At 46.4% G+C, this 15,773-nt stretch overlaps 1 long non-coding RNA gene across 1 annotated transcript; it reads right to left on the reverse strand.

The window, feature by feature from the left end:
- Nucleotides 1-1,463: 1,463 nt before the first annotated feature.
- LOC140599972 (uncharacterized) lies at nucleotides 1,464-15,015 on the reverse strand. The gene is made up of 3 exons (XR_012003059.1): nucleotides 14,890-15,015; nucleotides 7,638-7,689; nucleotides 1,464-4,401 (listed from the first exon to the last, which is right to left on the reverse strand). It is a non-coding gene; the product is annotated as an uncharacterized lncRNA (long non-coding RNA).
- Nucleotides 15,016-15,773: the final 758 nt, after the last annotated feature.

Raw genomic sequence — 15,773 nt, forward strand, 5'->3', positions numbered from 1 at the left:
GATGCCCCCAACTCCTCACTGAATGCTCGGTAGGCGCTACCCTTCATCAGTTTTTGGAGTCCTGCAAGGCAGAGTCCTTGGCTTGTTGCTAACCTCATCGCCAGCACCTGACCCTGGCCCAAGGGTGCTGTTTGGTCACCTGAGATCAGTGACAGAAAAAGTTGAATGTTTAATAATTATTAGCTATCACTCTTCAGTGACCCTTGCCCAGAGCTGTGTCGGCTGCAGGATGGTGGCATCAAGCACTGGCTTGAGGAACAGATCCTTGAGGCACAGGCTTGCAGAACAGAGAGACAGGCCCCATGCCTGGAGATTCATGACCTGGTTTCCAAGTTATGTGACCTTCGGAAGTCCCTTCACCTCCCTGAGTCAGGCTCCTCATCCATAAAATGGCTGCAATAATAGATTGGGTAGGCAAGAAGGTATTCTGAGTAAGGTGACCTGGCTTCACCTCGATTCTGGTCTTTCAGGGCCTGCCTGTGACAGGTCAGAATGTAGATATGTGGCAAATATAGGCCTTCTGGGTCCCTTCAGATTACATACGCTTCCCCTTCAGTATCCATAGTGTAGAGTCCAAAATTAGATGATACTGTATGGCCATGAGCCGGGACACTGGCAATCCGGGTCTCAGGCCGCTGTGCCCTGTCTGCGAGTGCTGCACACAGCTCGGTGGGGTCTCCTGGGGACAGCTCTGGTCACTGCCCCACTCCTGGGCCTGCCTGGGCCCCAGCGGTGGGCACCCCTCTGGGCTAACCTGGCAGATGGTGCACTCCCAGCCCTCCCTACCTGCCCCTCCTTCCCCATTCTGTCACCAAGGTGATGTTGGACATTGATGTGCAAAAGTGGAAAGCAGGTGCCTGAGCTCTCCCAGATCCATTAGTTGCTAAGTGGGAAGTTGCCCTGCAGCCTGGAGCAAGAGGTGCAGGTGGACACCGTGGTCTCTGGGGAGGGCAGCTCCCTCAGAGCAGACTTGGTGGCCTCTGGGTTTGCTGGCTTAGTTGCGTCCCCACATGTGCCAGCTGCCCTGGCTCCCTGGGAAGTGTCCAGCCAGCCTGCAGGGGACACCTGGGGGGAGAGATCTGCCCTGCAGGATCTAGAATTCATTTTTGAACACATGCAATGTTCCAGACATGAGCCTGACCCTTAAAACGACCAAGAAGGAGGCTGATGATAGGACTTGCGGCAGATGCTTGTCTTCGCACGAACAAGTTCACCGGATTCTCCCTAAAGAACTGACAAATGGGGGATCCCTGGGTGGCGCAGCAGTTTGGCGCCTGCCTTTGGCCCAGGGCGCGATCCTGGAGACCCGGGATCGAATCCCACATCGGGCTCCCGGTGCATGGAGCCTGCTTCTCCCTCTGCCTGTGTCTCTGCCTCTCTCTCTATCTCTCTGTGACTATCATAAATAAATAAAAATTAAAAAAAAAAAAAAAAAAAGAACTGACAAATGGAACTCAGATTACTTTGGTTACAGCAAGCGTTTATTGGTTATGTCTTACATGACAGGAATGACCCTAGACGATTTCCTAACAGCCCTCAGAAGTGAGAACTATTTTTATCTCTCTTCCAGATAAGGAAATTGAAACCCCAAGAGGTTAAAGAACTTGCCCATGACCGTGGTTGTCAAAGGTCAGTGCTGGAAGGAAGCCCCGTGATCGCTGGTCTGGGTCTCGTCTTTTCCAGATGGGGAAAAGGAAGCCCTGGGAACAGGCAGGTTTTGCCCAAGGTCATTCTGAGCTGGGAGGCAGGTGGCCAGTGGAGAGGAAAGGTCCCCGGGGCCAGCAGGCTGGCGGTCGGGCTGTGGGCACCCAGGATCTGCCCGGGAGCCCCAGATACTGGGAGAGCCATTTGGTGAGTGAGGATCCCCGGGATCCACACGCCCTCTTTTACTTGGATCACATCAACTTTGCCGCCTTTGAGCTGGCACGTGGCCGCTGCGCCAGGAACTACACTTCCCATGTTCCTGTTCCTGTGCGGTGGGCGTGGCCACGTGGCCAAGCTCTAGCTGACCAAAGTGAACAGAGACCCCTGCGTCCCTTGCTAAAAACAGCTGCAGGCCTGCAAGCCCTCCCTCCCCTCCCCGCTGTCTAGGAGATGGTGACACGTGGGGCACTTGCCTTGGACACCGGGTACGGAGGCCTGGTGTGGAGGGTGTGGCACCGCTGCCCCCCTGCTGGTCCCTGGGTGGCCTCACCCTCGTGGGCCTCCTGTGAGTGATGAGCTAGACCACTGGCATGTCCGTCTCAGGAGGGGTCTGTGCCGCTTCTGCCCTGAACTGGCGCCAGGCTCACGCCCAACCACAGGGGCCAGTCTCAACCTCCCCCCGGCCCAGAGGGTGGAGAGCCTTGGGGAGCCGCAGGGATGGCTGCACAGCTTCCTCGGCAGCAATGCCTGGGACCCGTCCTGAGAAGAACTGTCCTTGACCGCCTTGAGTCCAAAACCGTGGACACTGGGGCAGCAGCTCAGAGGCTGGCCCACCGGTCGGGCAGCAAGTGGAAAGGCCTCTGGGGTTCCCTGACATGCTCCAGAAGCTCCAGGCAGAGCGCAGGGCTGCGTGCTCTTCAGCCTCTGCCTTCCCAGCGGCTGATGGGGACTGGCCGGGAAACTAAGCTCAGCCCCCAGGTGATGAGGAGGGCAAGTAAAGCGACGAAGGGCAGAAGCCTCCGTCCTGAGGTGCACCTGCCTGGGCCGAGGCACCTTCCTTCCCGGTCCAGATGCAGCGGGATTCCCTTCTCTGGCTTCTTCGCTGCTTATCTTAGATACTTCTAATTCGATCCCACGGGCACTGATTGAGCGCCTGCCCAGTGCCAGGCACTTTTCTAGGCTCTTTTGGGTGACAGGAGTGGACCAAGCACACCTCCTGCCCTTAATGGAGTGTCTGGCTTGGAAGGACCGAGAAATGAGTACCCAAGGGATGGCTCACCCAAGGGGAAACAAGCGCTGGCGGACAAGGCCAGGAGCAGCCCATGCTTCCAGGGAGTGCTGGGGGAGAGGCAGTGATTCTGCCCCCCAAAGGTACAGGTGCAAGTGCAGGTCGTGGGGGAGGGGGGCAGGATGGGGAGGGCATTCAGAAGATTTCCTCAAGAGGTGACAAGTGAGCAAGGCATGAATGATGAGCAGTACCCCAAAAGGGTTTGGGGAGTCCAGGTGGAGGGACCTGTCTGAGCAGGGTATGAAGGCCAGGCTTCGGGTCACGGAGGCAGAGCCAGGAAGGCAGGGACCGTCATCCACCAGGTGGCTGCCTCTCATTTTCAGCTTAGTGAGAGCTGAGCCTCCCCTATGCCTTGACACCAGGAGCTGCGCAAACCTCACTGTTCTCTTACTATTTACCTTGGAGAGCCATTTATCTCTTTGGGCCTCAGCTTCCCAGTCCGTGAGTGAGGGGCACTGGGCAGGCTAACCAGCCAAGGAGCCACCACAGGAGGAAGCTGTGTGGGAGGCGTGTCTGTTGTCTTTGGGGACTCAGGTGCCAGGCTCTGCTCTGCCCCAAGGGACTCTGGCACCTGTTGGGCTGGCTGCCTGGCTCCCCGAGGTCCCACCCCTGGGGCCTGGGGCTCTCAGTTCTCTCTAAAGGTGAAGTGCTGACATCAGCCAGGCCCCTGTGGACATTTCCCACCAGCCCTTCCTCCTCTTCCCAGGCGCAGATGACAAATGTGCCCTGGCAGCTGCAGAGAGAAAGGGCCTTTGATGAAGGGGGCTGGGAGGGGCTCGGTTTTATTTGTTGACTGTAAAAATGTCAGCTTCTTTGGGCAGCTTCTTGAATCAATATTTGCTGTTCTGAGGCTGAGTTCAAATGCTCAGTAATCCACTCGGCCTGGCTTCTTCCTCCCTCACCTCACTCACACCCACAAATGTTTGGCAGGGCCCCTCGCTGCCCGGGATGAAGCCTGCCCCATACCCTCCCACCCCAGCCCTCAGAGGGGCTGCCCCTGGAGCTCTGTGCTCCGAAGGAAGGGTTCCTGGAGAAAGGATTTCTCTTTGTTTCTCAAGGGTTTCATTTTGTTCATCTGAAAAACGGGCAGAATAACATCTGCGGGGCGCTGTAAGTTCAAATAAAAGCAAGGCTGTACAAGTTTTCAGTAACTGTCAAGCCACGCAGCGTACCAGTGACTCACAATCACGACAGTGATGATGGTGAAACCCATCAGAGGACCCAAGATTTCCAGGTGTTGCTGTTGGGTGACCTGACAGCAGATGGTGCGGTGCTTTCCTTAGGAACCTCCGCACTGGCTGCCAGGTCTCAGTCTCCAGCTGCCGTCCCCATGGGCTTCTTTCTGTAAGGGCCCCCAGAATGTTAGTGAAGAAACCTGGGGACTCCGAAGGTAGATGGATCCTTGATTCACCACTTGGTGCTGTGTGCCTCTTGGCCAGCTCCTTAGCCTCTCTGATCCTCAGGTCCATCTGCAAGATGGAACAACAAGGTTTACCCTGCAGAGGTGTTGTGGGCCTTAGAGATAGCGCCCTTAAAACATCCAGGAGGGCACCTGGCGCTTACTGGGTGCTTCACAAGTGTTCTTTCTCCTGATGGTTGATGCCTCCCAGTTGAATACGATTCTGTCCCTCACATATGGTCCACTCAGAAATGCCATCCTGGGTACCAGGCTGAACAACATCATCCCAAGGTACCATGAGGCTCCTTTTCTGGCATATAAGAAGCTCCCACGATAGAGACCACTTTCAAGTTACTCTGCCCCTGCCTTTGTTTGGTTTCTGATTGGGCTTGGCCACCAGTGTTGGCAAGAAGCTCGACACCTACAGTGTATAGGGCATGGCCATCCTCCTGGGGCAGGTGGAAGCCTTGGATCTGAGTGCCCTTTGGGTGAGGGATGCAGAGTGGATCTGACTCCTACAGCATCAATCCTGGGCTCATGAACCTCATGGCAGAGAGCGCAGGGCTGCATGGACTCCTCCTACCATTGCTACTGGCTGTGAAGCCCTGCCAAGGTGGCCGTTGCCTCTGAGGAGGCATTTTGAGGGGAAAGTCCCAAGCGCTGGAGGCAATAAAAAATGGTGCAGTTATTTCAGGAAACTGGAAGTTTCTTTAAAAGCCAAACATTCATTCACCCTATTTTGATTATATAGTAAACAACAATACAGCCACATTGTTGCCCTTTATCGTAACCAGCATTTGAGATGCATTTTCTTTTTTTTTTTTTAAGGCTTTATTTATTTATTCATGAGAGACACACAGAGGCACAGACACAGGCAGAGAGAAGCAGGCTCCTCATAGGGAGCCTGATGTAGGACTCAATCCCAGGACCAGCATCATGCCCTGAGTCAAAGGCAGACGCTTAACCACTGAGCCACCCAGGCGTCCCTGAGATGCATTTTCAAATGCATTTTTGGAGACTGAAGTCACAGTGTTGGCTGAGTTGGTTAATTCAGTGAGATTTGAAAAAGAATTGCCTTCAATTTCCTATTTTCTTTCAATTTCCTATTGTCCCCAAAGGCAATCATTCTTCAAATATGTTAGTGTTTTCTTTTAATTTTTTTACCATTTAATTTTTCAGATTTTTCAAAACTCTAATTAGCTTCTCACTATAGAAGATGAGAATTTAGATCTTTTTAACTAGAACCACCACACATACCAATCATCTCTCTCCCAGCCATTCTTCCAGGGCAGCTCTAGCTCAATGTTTGTTGGATTTTTAGTATTCACAGTGTTGGACTACACCCTATTAATGGCTGAGCCATGTCTTCTACTATTATTAATTGCCATTTGTTTCATTACTTTGAGTTTTCATAGAAGTTGCTGGGTTAGTTATTTGTCTTCATCTTGGCCCAGAACCTTTAAAAAGTAGTCCGAAGTACAGACTACACTGCATCAACTTTATTTGGGAGAAGCAAATCTAGGTAAGCGAGGATGAGGAAAAAGGAAGGCAGGAAGGAAAGGTGGGAGGCAATGCAAAGTGATGTGTTAGTGAGCTTGATAGCACAAAAAGCCACCAGGGAACAGCAGGTTGCTGGACAGGTATGTTCTTCTGCACTTGTGAGTTCTCCAGATGAGCTGACAGGTTAAAACTGTGCCCCAGTGTCCTCAATGGAAGAGAAGAAGAATAGAGAATTTATCTGCCCATGTGAATGGGCACATCACCCCATGGGAATCTATTCCCTTGCACTTCCAGGTTGCCTTATCTAACAGTGCCTTCACGGGCTGCCCACTTGGGATACCAGATCCCCCAACCTGGGATGTAGTGTTTCACCCAACACTGGAAGTGACGAGAAGAGACAAAGCCTGGGAGACTGGGTGCTTAGCCCCTCAATCACTCAAACACATCAGGTTTTCTATCAGTTTCACCTGCCTGGAAATCTAGCTCCGAATGCTTTTAACCTGCCGCACTACGGACTGGCTGACACACAGCTGGTGTTATAAAATCTCCTTTCATTGTCAAGTTGGAGGTTTTCTTCCTGCCTCCATTAATATAGAACTTTGGGGGTGCCTGGGTAGCTCAGTTGGTTAAGCATCCAACTCTTGATTTCAGCTCAGGTCATGACCTCAGGGTCCTGAGATCTAGCCCAGCCTATCTTCTGGCTCCATGCTCCGCAGGAAATCGGCTTCTCTCCTTCTGCCCCTCCCCCCACTCATGCACGCATTCGCTCTCTCTTTAAAATAAATGAATAAATCTTAACAAGAACAACAAAAAGATGGAACTCTGGTTTCCTGAATCTCACATTTCCTTCTTCTTGGTTTACACCATGTTTTGGTAGAAGACCTCTTCAGAAGTGAATAGTATGCACAGGGTGCATACTAGTTCAACTCTGACATTGGTATTAAGCCTCAGCCTTAAGAAGGCGAAAGAGCCAAATGCATACTCCAGCATAATGTCTGGCATCCATGAGTTCATGATAACCAATAATCATGTGACCTTGAGAGTTACCATCATATACAATTAGTGCAAAAATGTCAGCCAATTGCATATGTTATGCCATTCGGCTTAATGTTAATATTAAAATATTCAACTTTGAGAGTAATCATTTTAGATGTATTTTGGAGTGAGAATCTCTTTGTGTACTGTTATAGAATTTATTTAATTCTATAAATAAATCTATAATTATCCTATATATAACTCTATAATCCTATAAATAATAAATAAGTCAAATATAAATGTATATGTATTATTACAAAATCGAAATGTTACCATGATTAATTTTACATACAAAAAACAATTATTAAAAACAAATAGCTAAATACATAGGAAATATAATGCCAGTTGATATGAAGAGTAAGATAGAATGGGTTAGAAGGATAACTATAAGAAGAAATTTATGAACCCAAAGTGTCAAAAAAAAGTTAAATACTGCAAGAAAGAATAATACAGCATGATTCAGGTCATTGTAGAATAGCTTGATGTACTAGCACTCAAAACATTGACAAAGTAAACTTTAGGAACTATATTTAGCTTTTGGTTATTTAATTCCACTTAGGCCAAAAGTATTTCAAGAATACTTGTTATGGCTTTTGAGGATGTATTTTGTTCCTTCAACGTTTCATAAGAAGGAAAAAAACCCAAACCATGTATAACACCATCCACAGTAAATCATCTTCTATCTAAACATAACATATAAATAATGTATAAAAAAAGAACTGTTTTTAGAAAAAGAATGAGGCAAACAAAACACATGTTCTTTTCACTTACCAGTGACAGACATGTAAGAGTGCTTTAAGATAGTTTCATATAGTTCTGAGTCCTTGAAGAAAAATGTAAACAATATACTTGTTACAAGAACTGAATACACTGACATCAATTTTCAGTAATCAAAGATGATGTATTTTTGAGATTTCTTCAAGCAATGACTTCTAGGTTGGAAAAAAAAAAAACCTATGGTACTAAAAAACTTACTCCTATTTATCTGCTATGCATAAAAGGTAATACTGGTAATCCTTCTGATTTTAACATAATAATGCCATATTTATTTTGATTAGTATTTCTGTTTTGTTACTTTTAATATTTCTTATCCTTATATTTCAGTAGACTGACAGCATCATATAGCTTAATATTTATGTCTTTTAAAATCCTGGCTGACAATCCTTGCTTTTAATTAGTGTTTAGTTCATTTATATTTAATGTAGTTGTTGGCATATTTGGGTTTAAATCGATCATCTCATTATTTATTTTGTATTCATCTCAACTGATCTATGTGGCTTTTTCTCTCCTTTCTGTCTTTTGTTACTATATATATATATTTTTTTTTTTTTTAAATCAGGTTTTCCTATCTTTCCACTAGCTTTTCCCCCCTTTTTTAAATTGCCCTTAGAACTTATGACAGGTCTTTAACTTATTGAAGTCTACCATAAATTAGTACTTCTACTACTTCCCAGATATGATATAATATTGTGATATAATAAGATACAGATTTTTTAGTCTTCATCCCAGCTCCTGGTCAGCGTTCCTAAAACCCTTTGTACATTCCTAAGCAATAAAGGTGATAGGAACACTATTTGGTCTTTGATCCTTGTTCCTGACACAGAGTTCCCCACACCCCTTGGAAGTTCCTGGGTGATAGAACATCTTTTGTTACAATAAGGTGACTTGGTGGGTTCCTCGATGGCTTCAGGATGGGTAATGGTCATCAGGACCAAGCTTGGAACTTTCATCCCTACTCTCATCCTCCAGGGAAGGAAGTAGGACTGGAGATTGAGTTACTAAACCATGAGGTCTATGTGATGAAGCCTTGATAGAAATCCCTGAGCTAGCAGGTTCAGAGAGCTTCCGGGTTGGTGAACACATCTATGTGCCAGGAGAATGGTGTACGAAAACTCCACAGAGACAGAAGCTCTTGCTTTCAGGACACTTCTGGACCTCTTTGTGTATCTCTTCATCTGGCTATTCATCTACATCCTTAATCATATCCTTTATAAGATAATAAACCAGTAAACACAAGTGTTTTCCTGAGTCCTGTGAGCCATTATAGCAAATTATTAAACCTGAGGAGGGAGTTGGGGAACCCCTGATTTGTAGCCAAGTCAGACAGAAATGTGGATCCCCTGAGGTCTCACACTTGCTATTGGTATATGAAGGGAGAACAGTCTTGTGCTGCTAAGCCCTTAACCTGTGGAATCTGACTCCAGGTAGATGGTGTCTGAACTGAATGGAATCATAGAATACCCAGCTGGTGTTGGAGATTTGGTTGGTGTGAGAAAAAAATCCACACATTTGGTGACCAGAAGTATTGATGCAAATAGTAGTAAAAGGAAACAGTAGAGGAAACATTTGTGTTTTTTCCTTTTCATTAGATAAGGACTTTTCAGGAATTAAAATATTTAAAGTTGCTTGTCAAGGATTAAGGCTGGGGTATGGGAGTCGGGACAGGCAGTCTTACCAAAAGAAGGGCAAAACTGATAGAAGATGTGTTTATAGAATAGAAAATCAATCTTTAGACTGACATTCATTTAGAAAAATCACAGCGAAGATAATAAGTGACTTAGGAATCACAAGCAAAACATTTTTCACACATCCGTAAATTGTGTCTTAAGAATGAAATTGGGGGGACACCTGGGTGGTTCAGTGAGCCAAAGCATCTGCCTTTGGCTCAGGGCGTGATCCCAGGGTCCTGGGATCAAGTCCCGCATCAGGCTCCCCACAAGGAGCCTGCTCCTCCCTCTCCCTGTGTCTCTGCTTCTCTCTGTGTGTCTCTCGTGAATAAATAAATAAAATTTAAAAAAAAAGAAATTAGGGGCACCTGGGTGGCTTAGTCAATTAAGCGTCAGCCTTCAACTCAGGTCATGATCCCAGGGTCATGGGATCAAGCGCAGGTTGGGGTGGCTTAGTCGATTAAGTGTCTGCCTTCAGCTCAGGTCATGATCCCAGGGTCATGGGATCAAGCGCAAGTTGGGCTCCCACTTAGCAGGGAGTCTGCTTCTCCCTTTGCCCCTCACCCTGCTTGTGATCTCTCTCTCTCTCTCTCTCTCAAGTAAATAAATAAAATCTTTTTTAAAAAGGCATGTAATTATAACTGTAAATTTTAACAGAATTATAGGCTGAAGCAAAAAGATGATGGGCCATTTTCATCATTCTTTGGCAGAAAAGAAACTGCATGGCTTTGGAATTGTTCTGTCATTCAGTTATAGGAGATGCTGAAACAGATGGAACAGCAGCTATTACCCATAGCATATGGCTTGATTTTTTAAAAAATGACTTAATCTTGTATATGTTGGGTAACAATACTAATAATACCAATAATATCACTTAGTAGGATAAGCTCACACCCACTGATTGATTACAGAGAAAATCATTTGCTAGACTTGCTGGAGAAGTAACCAAAATGAAAGATCTTGAGAGAACAACTTTTTCTTTTTTTTTTTTAAGAGAGAGAGAAAGCAAGCACATGAACGCTCATGAGGGAGGCAGGGAGAAGCAGAGGGAGAAAGAAAGAGAGTCATAAGCAGGCTCCACCTCAGCGTAGAGCCCGACACAGGGCTCGATCCCATTACCCTGATCATGACCTGAGTTGAAATCAAGAGTCGGGCACTTAACTGACTGAGCCACCACCCAGGTACCCCAGGGAGCAACTTTTTCTTGAATTATGCCTGTTTCAGAATTCCTCCTCTCATTCTTCTCCAGGGAAGACATTGAAACTGCTGTGCACACAATAAAATCTAGATGCAGATGGAAATGTAGAGAAGACTTTATTCTGACACCCAATTCTGTTACTCCATTTCCACACCTGCCTATCCAAGGTTTAAAAAAGCACACATTTGTATGAGAACAAAAATTTGCTTTCCTTATGAAAATATTCCAACAGTACAAAACTTCCATTGGTAGACGGCTCCCATGAAATAGCACTTCATCAGCAACCCAGTCTTCAAGTTGGGAGGTGAAAAGGAAATAAGCAGTATCTGAATTACTAGAGAAGAGAAAGGATTAATCATTTGGAATCAGCGTGCCAACATTGGACCCCATGCTGGCCAGGGGACACTAAAGTGAGCTTTCTCTGCCACCCAAACTCAGTTGAAAGTGAGCATCTAGGGACACCTGGGGGGCTCAGCAGTTGAGCCTCCACCTTTGGCTCAGGGTGTGATCCCAGGGTCTTGGGATTTTTAAGAATCTTACAAAAAAAAAAAGGAAAAAAGTCACAGCTTTAAATCTTTAAAAAAGGAAAAAAGTCACAGTTTTAGATAGGTAGTCTTGTGACAGGTACCCAGAGCCTCCTCTCAACATGTAAGTTCGTGCTTTCTAGGTTGGGGAAATTCACTTTATTTCTTTGATGACCTCCTCTTCCGTTTTCTCTTTCAGGAACTACCATTATCTGGATGTTGGGCTTTTTCTGGGGAACAGCACACCATGGCCTATGCTGGAGAAATCCGTTAAAATCCAAACTCGAGGTTCTATGTTTCTCTCAAATTTTTCCTTATTTGTTGGGGGGGAAAAACCCTTCTACAAAAAAGAAGCAGCAAGGTGAGTGGGAGGGGGTGGGTGGAAATGTAGGCTGGAGTCAGCCCCATTCTCTTCCAGGGACTCCCTCTGTTCGCACCTGCTAGCGGAAAGAGAAACGGGCCCACACCACACAGCCCACCTTCCTTTCTTTGCTTTGCCATTCACCGCGGAGTGATCTCGGGCAGGCCACGTCAGTCTCTGGGTCGCTGTCTCCTCATCAGTAAAAGAAAATGTGAAAAATAATATGTGTCCAGGCTACTGAAAGGATAGGATCTCCTATTATTTTCAGGTGAGCTGTGAAAACTTGGGAGAGCAGGGACTTGGAACCAGCCAAGCTTGGGTGGTGGGGGAGGAAATTTTATGGCCATAACAGTGGAGTTGTAGGTTTTTATTTTTTTTATAGATTTTATTTATTTATTCATGAGAGACACAGAGAAAGAGGCAGAGACACAGGCAGAGGGAGAAGCAGGCTCCCTGCAGGGAGCCCGAGCCTGGACTCAATCCCAGGACCCCAGGATCATGACCCAAGCCAAAGGCAATGCTCAACTACTGAGTCACCCAGGCGTCCCTGGAGTTGTAGTTTTAAAACTGTGTGTGTGTGTGTGTGTGTGTGTGTGTGTGTGTGTGTGTCACTCTCCAGTGTTCTTCTAGTTTCTGAGAGGGCTCAGCCTCAAGGGACAATCGCCAAGAGGTAGGTTTTCAATGTGACAATTGAACAGCCCCTTCCCTTGATGGCAGGATCCGAGGGCCTGGACTGGCTAGGGCACTAATCATGTCCCTTGTAAGTAAAAATAAGGTCAGCCCCTCACAGTTCCAGAGGCTTCGATGTGGGGCTCAGAATTCCGGCCTGGTTTTGGCATAAGCTCTGCATTTCCTCGTTTGAGATCAAAGGCTCTTGACTGTCATTTTGACTGTAAGGGCATGGCCTTTGTAGGCTCTTTGTTGGGATGACGGGGATGACCCACAGCGTGGTGAAGCTTCCTGCCCCCACCCTGGGTGCACGTCACACTGGGCAACCTCAACTTCCCAAAGGTCTGGTGTGGACCTGCCCTCCCTCACGGTAAAGCCCTCCACGGGGGCATTTAACCCATGCTTGGCCTTATCATCTCGTCTGGCCTTGGGTAAATCAACCTACCTCTTGCAATTGTTTAACCCAACCATCCCTGTCATTCCTCATTCTGGCCTTTAAAAAAAATTAATCAAGTTGTTCCCTTTATTCCATATTATTTTGTCTCTCCACATTTTGTCTCTCCACATTCAGAATTTTCACATGCTATTTCACATGCTATTTCCCCAAGTTTACCAAACACACTTAGCCAAAAATCTTACCATCTTCCTCCTCTCCCCATTTCTCCCTCTCTGAAGTCTCCCAGAGATATTCAGAATATTTAACTCCAGGTGGCGGGGCGTGGTGGAAATATTTTGAGTTTATCAATATGGTGACCACTTACTTGCCTACTGTTTTTTTCTTGCATCTCATACCATCCTGTTGGCATCATTTTCTTCCTTGAAGCTTGTTCTTTACAATAGTTCTCTTGGTGGTTAGTGTTCTCAGTTTTGCATCCTGTTGATATTTTGTCCTCATTCTGGAAGAGCCCTTTTGCGGAGCCCACAAACCTAGGTGGGCAGCTCTTCTTGCTCGACCCATTGTGGTCTGTCTCCCAGCTCCCATTGCTCCGCAGAGAAGTTGGCCTCCTTCTAGCTGTCCTTTTCAAGGGATCTGTATTTACTCTCTGGTGGCTTTCAAGGTCTTCTTCTCTGCCTTTGATGTCTTGCCATTTCAATACACTGTGTCTAGGCATGGATTTGTTTTTAATTTATCCTGCTTCTCGAATGTTCTGCGCCCTGGATCTGTGGCTTCATGTGGGTTTTGCATCATTTCTGGAATCTCTTCAATATCGATCACCGCTGCTCCATTTTATCTTTATTCTCCTTCCAGAACTCCAATCAGACATAATAGGGCTTTAGTCTGTCTTTGATGCTTTTAATTTCCCATTTGTTTTTCCCATATTCCTATATATTTTTGCTGTGCTCTGAATAAATACTCTTTCAATGTGTCTCGTGATGTTTAATTTAGTGAATGTGATTTTCATTGCAGTGGTTACACTTTTTTATTTCTAGAATTTCCATGTCTTCGGGATTCAGATCTGCCTGTCATTTCTATGGTCCTTCAATTGTAATTGTATCCTTGCTGGGAAGAAGACAGGAGGAGGAGGCCAAAGAATTTCCATTCACAATGGGAATTTAGAAATCCACAGAGCTAAATGATGGCGTAATCGCCACATCTTAAAACTTGCGCAGCGTGGCACATGGGATGTTCAGAGACTTTTCTACCTGAAACACTTGCCTCAGAAAAGAAAAGCTGAAAATTAATGAGGTGAGACTCCCCTCCAAGAAATTAGAACAGAAAACCTGAAGAAATTAGAAGGAGGTTCATAAAGATACGGGTAGAGATTAATGAAATAGGAAACAAAGAAAAAGGTAATGAACAAAGCCAGAAGTTGGTTCTTGCGGAAGAATAATCTATACGCTCACTGCCTTACGTGCACAATTTGGTTTTTACCTCATTATTCTACTGATGTTGCTCCAGCAAAGGAAGTTCTAATGATTTCCTACAGATCAGAACTGAAAGAACCCTTGGTAGTCCGCATCTCCTTGGCCTTCTGCGTGGCCATGGGTGCTTCTGACTAGGCCCTCAAGTCCAGATCCAGCTGTCTGCTCGGTGTCTCCACTCAGTTACTTCTAACAGGCATTTTAAACTTGGTACATCCAAACCTGAGTCCCTGAAGTCCCTGCCCCCAGCCTTCCTCCTTATTTCCCTATATCAGAAAGGTCAACTCTATTTTTTGTTCTTCAAATCGAAAATACACCGTAAGTCCTCCTTGTTTCCCTCCTTGACCTTTTACAGCCACAACAATCTCATCAATACTCAAGTCAAATTATCTGAATCCCTGCCCAAATACTCCCATGGCCTCCCATCACCCTTAGAATACAACCCAAACTCCTTACATGGGCCTTTCTTGTCCTGAACCCTGCTTGCCTCTCCACCCCCCATTCCCCTCATTCACAAAGCTCCTGACACCTGGTCACGGATCATGTTCCTACCCCAGGACCTTTGTGCTTATCAGTTCTCTCTGTCTGGAATACTCATCCCCCAGAGCTCACTCTACCACTTGATTCAGGTCTTCGTGCAAATGTCTCCACCTCACAGAGGACTCCTCCAATGCTGTACTTGAAATGGAACCCACAGGGGGCGCTCAGGTGGCTCAGTCAGTTAAGCATCTGCCTTTGGCTCAGGTCATGATCTCAGGGTCCTGGGATTGAGAGCCCTGCATCAGGCTCTGGGTTCAGCGAGGAGTCTGATTCTCCCTCTCCTTCTGTTCTCACTCGCTCTCTCTCAAATAAATAAAATCTTTAAAAAATAATAATAAAACAATGAAACACACAGGCCTCCCCTGTGTGCCCTGGCTCTGTGTCCCCTGTGCCTTATCTTATTTTAATTTATAACACTCACCATCGTCGACATGGCAATCTGTTCAGGTCTCCATCGGTTGGTGTCTCTCACCCATGTCCACCTACTGGAATGCATATAAGCGCTTGGGACTTGATCTGTGCTGCTCACCTCTGTACTCTCAAGTCCAGCCCAGTGCCTCGGAGCTTAATAAATATTTGCTGAATGTGTACATGAATGATTAAGTAAGTGAATAAACAGACATGGCTGGGTTGGGACAGAGAGACAGGTGTGGGGCGGAGGGGATGTTTTAACTCTCTGATGCCACCTCCTTCAGAAAGCCTTCCCGATTCCCAGCTGTGTGATCCCACCTCCACTGTCCACAGCATGTCCGGTCTTTTCATGGCACTTATTCAACCTTGCAGTTTGGATGTGTTTAGACTGTGATCTTCTTGAAAACACAGACGAATCTCATTCATCCCTGCACCCCTGGTGCCCGGACCCCTGGTGCCCAGCCCCATACCTGCCATCTAGAAGAGCTGCTCACTCAGCACTTGCTGAGTTGAATTAAACCCATACTTGTTACGCTAACTCTACTGAAAAATATCTTTGGCCTAAGTGTTCGCTGGGTCACCTTTGCCAAAACAAATCAGATCTAACATTTATTGACAAAAAGACTAGATGGGATAAAGAAAGCCCTTTCCAGAGTGATTCTTTTTTTTTAAAAAAAAAATTTATTGGAGTTCAATTTGCCAACATTTAGCATAACACCCAGTGCTCATCCCGCCAAGTGCCCCCCTCAGTGCCCGTCACTCAGTCACCCCAACCCACCGCCCACCCCCCTTTCCACTACCCCTTGTTTGTTTCCCAGATTAGGGGTCTCTCATATTTTGTCTCCCTCTCTGATACTTTCAGTCATTTTCTCTCCTTTCCCTTTATTCCCTTTC

This window comes from Vulpes vulpes, chromosome 8, assembly GCF_048418805.1.
Source record: "Vulpes vulpes isolate BD-2025 chromosome 8, VulVul3, whole genome shotgun sequence".
NCBI classification, from domain to species: domain Eukaryota; kingdom Metazoa; phylum Chordata; class Mammalia; order Carnivora; family Canidae; genus Vulpes; species Vulpes vulpes.